Raw genomic sequence first — 6,000 nt, forward strand, 5'->3', positions numbered from 1 at the left:
CTTTACGGAGAGAGCGGAGAAGTGATGCCATTTGCAACACACACACATTAAACCCCCATAAAGCTTCCCCGCCGCAGTGCCACAGCATTGTAATATATGTTGGCATTATGTCAGGAAAAGCTGTTTCCTAGATTCAGCCACATTAATGTTCATCCTAATGAACTCTCTGGAGGAACTGTCATAAATGACAGACTATCATAAAAGAGCTTCGCCTCCAATAAAGACCAGAGATAGCATACACTATGATTATATTCAAGGGACGAGCTCTGATCTGTGATGTTCCGAGGCAAGGCAGTGATATTTCTGGTTTATCAGTTATTCATTGCGTTAAGCTTGTTCCTTTCATCTCTGCAGCAGCATTTGAAGTAGGATTCATGGAAAAGAACTTTAAAGATGTCCTCCAAAGTTGTTAGAGATAATAATTGAAACAGTCAATGGCTAAAATTATTCAAGCTTTTAAAATCAGACAATAAATTAAGTTTCTTCCTTCTAGTAATCAGCTCATTTGGTTGCAAAGATCTTAATAAATTCAGATTTATTAACTCCGGTCTAGTTATAGGTTATTCGGTGTTGTGTAGTTTATCTTTTGTGGGGTTTTTGTTTTGTTTATTTGGGTTTTAATGTATGAGCGCTAGGGAAGAGGAAGAGAGATGGGATGGGACCACATTTCCATCTGTTGTCAGCTGCCATACCTGCTTTGAACTCAGTTAGGCTTTCTTAAATAGTTCAAATGAAAAAGACAGTTTCTCCAGCAGCAAGTTCTCGGACTGAACTATTTTGCTGAGAGACAACAGCTCCCCGAGCAGGATGACACCAGCCCCGGACCTCACGCCAAGGCAAGTGGTGTCGCCCTGCGGCTCGGCACAGGCCACGCACGCCTGCCCGCAGCAACGACGCACTGGACCGAGGGTGCTGTGCAGACTCACCTGGGCATGGAATATTTCTCTGCTCAGTTGCTACTTTTATGCCACTCAGGGAGGTTCACTCACAAGAAAGCATTTACCCTACAAAATACTCACGGACCTCAGGAGCAGTGACCATTCCTAAGCAGATGATCTGCAAAGCAAGTCCTACCCGGTGACACGAGAACTTTCTCTCTTCCAGCATACCTTCCCCACATACCAGCACAGCAACCACACCTGGGGTGCTTACAGTCAAACTACAGCTCTTACTGCCATCCTTTTGGCAGCGACATCCAACAGGAGATCTTAACTCACCAAGCAACGAATAAACATCACAGAAATCACCAATAGCTCACAGACTATTTCCTGCTTCATTTTAGGAATGTATTTTCTGCCTCATTTCGGATGCCTTCCCATCCACAATGAATGTTATCTGGGGACAGCTGCATTTGCTGTATTGGTTGCTCCTCACACAAAACTTTCCCCTTCTCCTGTTTTGCTTCATTCCTTTTTCGGTGCCTTCCTCCCTAATTTCTGCTCCTTTCGATATTTTCTGCCTCCTTCTCCCTCCACCTCCCCAGCTGATAACAAATGGAGTGCATGGGATTTCAAGTCACGCTATCGCACCAAAGATTTTTGAACGACTCTGTAATTAGTCCAAACCAGTTCCATCATCTCTTTTTGAAAAGAGCAATTTTATACAAATTGCAACTGCAGCCTAGTTTCCAGAGAAACAGATACTCAAGTTTAGGATCCAAATTCCAGCCCCCATGCTGCAGCCCTCTCCTCCCTCGGTGAGGAATACAAGCCCACACAACAGAGTACAGGAAAAAGCAGCCTGACACGGAATAACTTCGTCATCGTTCCACGGGCAGCAAGGGACAAGGCACCGGACGTGCCACACACGCCAAAGCTAAGAGCAGTCCCCAGGAACCAGTACGTGGTGGGATAAATTCGATCCACCCTCTGCCTCTTCCCCAACCAGCACAGCGCCAGCAGCGCAAGGCGCAACGCCCACCCTCCTCCCTGGGCTCTGCTACAGCTTTTCACTGCTGGTTTTTTTGCAGCCATCCCCACCCCCCCCCCCCCCCCCCCCCGCCCCCACCTTGGTCTTTGTTTCTAACCCCTACAAGGGGGTGGCCAATATGAGCTAATTATCGCCTCCTGTGAGATTAAAGCAATTTAGCAAGTAGAAGATGTCCTCATTTAATAATCTCACCACCTCCATCATCCTGACAGCATGTCTTCACAAGCCATTAAGGTCTGAAGCTTAGTGGGGACGGGCGGTAGAAAGGCCTAGCACAGCCAGCGAGCCAGTTCCACGGCTTACCTGTCAGCCCCAGCCAGGCATCGGGAAGCTCCTCTCCTGCAGACTTAAAAAAAAAAAAAAAGAAAAATCAATCACCATCATTGTGATGTGAGAAAATCCCCAGTGCTCCAGTCATGCTGGGCAATTCATCACTTCCTCGTCACATAAATCAGTCCCTTGCCCCTGATCGAAGATAAACCCCCAGCAACTGAGCACAGGAGGGCAGCGCTGCCTCCCCGGAGCTCTCCCGGCCCCTTCCCCGGCTGTCCCAGCGCGGCCCTCCCCCGAGCCGAGCGCGCTGCGGCCGCCACGGGAGCAGAAACCGGGCTGGGGACACAGCCCTCGAACAAGGCTTCTCCCGGGGCCAGGAGCCAGCGAGCTGCGGGGACAGCCCAGGGCTGAGTCCTCGAGGAGCTTTGAACGGCGCCAGCCCCCCGCCCCGCGAGGCAGAGCCCCTCGTCAGGGAGAAGCCGGGGTTCGGCTGCGGTTACCCGAATCTCCCAGGGAGGCTCGGCCAGCGACGGGCACCCAGCGCACACAGAAGAGGCGGGGGCGGCCACCTCCCCGCTTTTATCCCCCGCCAGCCCACGCCCCTCCGCGCCCATCACCCCTCCGGCCCCGCACCTGCGGCGGCGAGCGGGGCCGCCCGGGCCCGGCCCGGCCTCCAGCGCTGCCGGGAGGGGCCAGGGCCGAGGCCGGGGCCGGGCGGGAGAAACCCCCGACGGGCGCGGGCGGCAGGGCCCCGCTGTCCCGCAGCCGGATGCCGGGCCCCGCACCCCTCGGCGGGCAGCAGAGCGGGCCGGGTCCCGGCTTTTCGAAAGCAGCCTCTCCCTTTTTGAGGCTCCCTAAAGAGCAGAAATACAAATGCAGGCACGGAAAATGGGAACGCTGCCGCGCCTTCCTCACGATTCGTTTCTGAGAAATAAATCAGAGTCCCTCAATAAATGGTCCTGAATCCACGGATTTGCAGCTTTTTGTCACTGCCTGAACAAATGCCGTGCCCCCAGAACACGCTGCCATCTGCTAAATGCTTGCAGAAGTCTTGGGTTGCTCTTTGTTTACCATCTTGATGAATTGCCCTGAAGCTTACCTTTCACTTCTCCCCTTTCACTTGTTTATCAGCTCTTTCTTGCCACGTTCGCTAATTACTGCAGGCATTTTTGTCTAAGGAAGATTTGCTCCTTTCCTGCCAATCTTCTCTTTCTACCTGACCCTGCAGTAGAGTTGCTTATCAAGTGAACAGAATCTGCCTGGTTTGCGCAGTAAGAGCAAAGACGGGCTGTGGAGCAAACGGGCAGCGTTACAGAGCCGGGCGTTCCTGCTCTGCGCGTTCTCCACCTCTCCCCTGCTCCAGGGAAGCGGTGTTCAGTTAGAGGAGAACAGAAAGTACGGCCCTCCTTCCTCGGCCGCGCCGTGTTGACATAAGCAGCGATTTGGATGGGGAACACCGTTATGTAAAGAAGCAGAGGTGGAATATGAGCACCGTTCATGTAAAGCAGCAGATGGTGGAATTACATAATTTGAAATGTTATAGATATTTATTTATACATCAATTTCACTGGGGCTATAGGAAATTACATCTCAGAGACAATGCCTGCTGGTGTGGGTCTATAAACTGTGTGACAAGCTGAACACATCGTTGGCTGCTATGTCTCAAGAACAAAAAGTTTAGGTCCAGATTTCTGTCTCAAACCTTGCCCCAGGAGAAACCGGTGCTGTAGCCCGCTGGTCAGGCGCGAGACGGCATCTGCCAGCAGCACAGCTGGCAGCGCTCAGAGAGCAGGAGCAGCGCGGTCCGTTCCCCATGGCTGGAGGAGATGGTCGAATTGCCGCAGAAAGAGGCCCCGGAGTCCACCAAGGTAATTCTCTCCAGCAGCTCCCATGCTCTTACCAGGTCTGCGTAGCGCCAGAGCTGCAGACCGTGCGACAGCAGCACTTCCTAGCACCGACTCTGCTATTGTCATAAAAGTCTGTAACACAGCTGGTTAAGTCTAAATGCCACTCAAAGGAATTACTGTAAGGAAACGCTTTGTTTGACCTTCCTTTTGCAGCGCTTCAGGCTTTCAAGGCAGCACAGAAAGAGTACGGTCGTTCCTGCCTCCTCTCCCTGCGGCCGACACTAAGAGGAGAAATCCTGCCTGGCCGGGGCGCAAACAGCCGCTCACGATATATCAATGAAGCTGACGCAGGAAGCGATCTCGAAGGCACTTAGGATAATCCTAGTGATAAGGACCAAACTGGCTGCTGCACGTTTGCCAGACTGGGCTTTAAAATAGCATTTGTTTAATGTGTAAGTGTATAGCAGGCTTTGATGAGTAACTGCCTGGGGTCAGACCTAAGGAGTCACTGCCGGGTTCAGCTCCGGTGAAAGCAGTGATATAAATAGCCAAATCTGTAAAAGAATGTGAAATACCAGGTATGTACGGCATCCTGAAATTGTTTAAAAATTCGGCCAAATCTGATGACGCTCTGAAAAACCTACCCTGGAAAGGTGCTGCTGCAGTACTAGGTAGGTACCCAGGACCCGCTGGTTTCTGGCCCAGGTGCGAGATAGGCTCTGTCTGAACCCGCTGCCGCGTGTCCTCGGCTGTGCCGCGCTGGTGTCAGCCGGCGGAGGCACCGCGGGAGACCCTGCGCCATGCAGGAGGGCTCTGCCAGGCACTGCGGTGCACACCGCTGCAGGCAGCCCATGTCACACGCTGTTGGCACGAAGGAGCAATACAGGACCGTACGGATCCCAGGTGTCCATGCTGAAATGACCATGGTCACCTGCTGAAGGTACCTGGCTTCACCTATACAGGAGAAAGAACAATTTTTACTCAGGTTTTCAGAAAAAAAATGGCATATTTCAACGCTGATGTTTGACTTGTCCCCCAAAACAGAGCAAGCTGGGTCTCTCCACCAAAGTGACACACATTGCGATGGGTACAACAGCTGAAGGCTTGCCGAGAAGCTGGCCCACGTCACGCAAAGGCCACGGTCCCAGGAGCTCCCTGGCCCTCTGCGGCAGGAGCCACAAGCCTGTTGAAACATGACCTGTTCACCTGAGAGTCACTTGCTCAAAACCGTCAGTGAGGTGGCGGCTCCCCGTCCCCAGGAGGGCGATTACCCCGGGATAACCGCGCCGGCTGGGGACGCCTCGCTCCTGCGCCGACGCTGCTGGAAAAGCGTCCTTCTGCCTCTGTGCTCCGCAGTCACACCGATATCCTACTGATTAGCTCTGTGCATCACCAGTAACCGCACACCTTTGCCATGGGCTGCGTCCCGGCCACATGCGGTGCGGGTGCACGGCACTGCCCTTGTGCCACGTGGCTCCTCGTCTTTTGACGACAGCTGGCTGTTTGAAAGGGAACGTGGACATCATCTCTGGAAGGGGCTCATGCTTGAAAACGGCTGTTGGCCTTTAAACACAGAAAGAAACAAGAGCAGGCTTTGAGTGCACATTCATTTAAAATGTAATTTCCATCCTCTGCCTAGGACTCACGTGGGATTTATGCCATTAAATATTAAATACCAAGACCTTTATGCAATGAGGCAGCTTTATTGAATAAAATTATGTCAAACAATGAAATCACAAGCTTTGCAGATATGAACCGTGTAACAGATTTCAGAAAGCGTTGCGGTGTCAGGACCCAGCGGACAGGCGTCTTTCAGCCCGGGACTCTCCGGAGACCCCCGGCTCAGGGACGGGTGCGTAACCGCATGCCACGCGCACTGGTGCCTGTCGCTCTTCACGGGGACAAGACTTCCACTAAAATAAGGTGTTTCTGAAGTTCAGCTCATTTTCCA

General features: G+C 52.5%; 1 long non-coding RNA gene across 1 annotated transcript in view; it reads right to left on the bottom strand.

Annotated features, from left to right (window-relative positions):
- The window catches only part of LOC147598307 (uncharacterized), a 71,184-nt gene extending 66,238 nt beyond the window's left edge, over positions 1–4,946 (bottom strand). Inside the window, exons 1-2 of the long non-coding RNA XR_015260676.1 lie at positions 4,694–4,946; positions 2,233–2,275 (exon numbers count right to left, since the gene is read on the bottom strand). This is a non-coding gene — a long non-coding RNA (uncharacterized LOC147598307). The remainder of the gene's footprint in view (positions 1–2,232; positions 2,276–4,693) is intronic.
- Between the last annotated feature and the right edge of the window lie 1,054 nt (positions 4,947–6,000).

This window comes from Chlamydotis macqueenii, chromosome 19 (assembly GCF_036417535.1).
Source record: "Chlamydotis macqueenii isolate bChlMac1 chromosome 19, bChlMac1.mat, whole genome shotgun sequence".
Taxonomy (NCBI): domain Eukaryota; kingdom Metazoa; phylum Chordata; class Aves; order Otidiformes; family Otididae; genus Chlamydotis; species Chlamydotis macqueenii.